Source organism: Meleagris gallopavo, unplaced genomic scaffold (genome assembly GCF_000146605.3).
Source record: "Meleagris gallopavo isolate NT-WF06-2002-E0010 breed Aviagen turkey brand Nicholas breeding stock unplaced genomic scaffold, Turkey_5.1 ChrUn_random_7180001861363, whole genome shotgun sequence".
NCBI lineage: Eukaryota > Metazoa > Chordata > Aves > Galliformes > Phasianidae > Meleagris > Meleagris gallopavo.
Window position 1 is genome coordinate 1 of NW_011127018.1, and position 1648 is coordinate 1648.

General features: G+C 50.7%; 1 long non-coding RNA gene across 1 annotated transcript; it reads right to left on the reverse strand.

Moving 5' to 3' along the window:
- Positions 1 to 82: 82 nt before the first annotated feature.
- Positions 83 to 1091, reverse strand: LOC116217647. Its single transcript, XR_004162345.1, has 3 exons — positions 981 to 1091; positions 504 to 565; positions 83 to 253 (listed from the first exon to the last, which is right to left on the reverse strand). It is a non-coding gene; the product is annotated as an uncharacterized LOC116217647 (long non-coding RNA).
- Between the last annotated feature and the right edge of the window lie 557 nt (positions 1092 to 1648).

Here is a 1648-nt window from a genome sequence, read left to right on the forward strand (position 1 = left end):
GTGAACTGTGGGTTTGTATTTCAAATCAGCACACGGAAGGGAACTGTAAATCCCGGGGATTAAGACCCCAAGCAACACGCAATGAGAACAGTCCCGGGAAGAACAGACAGAAAGCCTCGTTAGAAAGACAGTGCACCTAACCCAGATGCCTGTTGTGAGCCTGTACCTCTCATGGGTGTCATGTCATGGTCTGTAGCTCCCTCCTGCCTTTCTGCAAGGCTGCGCTTCAGAGGAAGGCCACTGGCATCAGCTTCTGACAGAAAGGAAACAAGAAAGACATGAAGAGCATCTCTTTGGAGGAAGACCTGAGCACAGTCAGACACAAATTTCTGGTCTTCAAGCATAGTTTCTTCCAGTGCCTTTCTGCTGATCCAACACTGTCCCATTTCTGCAGTCAACACAGATCTGCAGCATCCTTTCCTCCCTCCTCCATCACACACCGCCTTGCATGCAGCCCCATTTAGAGGCAGGTACCCACACCACAGCTCACAAGAGCTTCTTACCAGTGCAGGCTTCCGTTTCCCCCCTTGCCCAGCACCATTCCACGGACGTGCAGGCTCCGTCCCTACAACAAAATACAATTTGCTGATTTAGCAGAAACCAGTAGCCTGTAGAAGGATTGTCCTGTCAGCCCAAATCCACCCCAAACAACAAAAAATTCTCATTCTTGCTCAGGTGGCAGCAGAAGAACCCCAGCCTGCCTGACAGCTCTACATTTGGCAGAGCAGGGGTGCATCACCAAACAAAACGCTATCAAGGTGCAAAAGTTGAGACACGTTTTTTGGCTCTAAAAGGAATTCACTCAACTCTAAGCATTTATATGCAGACTTCTGCCTCACTGCTGCCACCAACTGCCGCCGTCGGCCTCTCCAACGCTTCTGCAGTGGCTTCCTTGGCATCCCCTGCAGCACTGCACCTCAGAAGTAATACTCAAAAGTTCATTCCTCCATCCTTCATGACAGAGGACTGAAGAAACTCACTTTTGCGTGGCAGGAAGGACGCTCTGTTCCCTCTGCGTCCCTCTGTGCGCTGCAGGGCGCAGCTGGATCTCTGGCAGCCTCCTGGCTGCTGCTCCCAAACACGGGGAACCGCGCGGCGCAGCTTCTGAGGAGAGAAAGGAAGAAACGTCGGTGGGGACGGGCAGCCAAGGTTTGCACAGAGCTTCCAGATCGTGCCAGAGATAGATTATCAGAGCGCTGAGAGACTATCACTAAGATATCACTATTATAGATTATAGATTATCACTAAGGGAAAATACAGCCTAAGCCATGTCCACGTCATTAGCCCGTGCTGTCAGCAGTGAGCGCAAAATCCAACTGGTTACTGAGGTCACAAAGCACCAGCAGGGCTCCTCCTGCTCCACCTCTTCCCTTAAAAATGAGAAAAAGGAAGAAACATCACACAAAAGAAACCCAGCCATACCTTTCTTCTCACAGAGCAGGAATTGGAACCATCTCCTTGCTGAGACATGATGGCTGAAGTGTCAGAGGAAGCCCGAGGTCTCAGGGTTCTCTCCACAAGAACCTCCCTCGCTCCTGGAAGGAGCTGGCTTCACTCGTTCTTCAACCGCCTTGATCCCCGAGTTCTCCTTTTGGACAGGAACCCTACAAGAAAAGTGTCAACAAGTGAAAAATCATGAGGAAGAAGC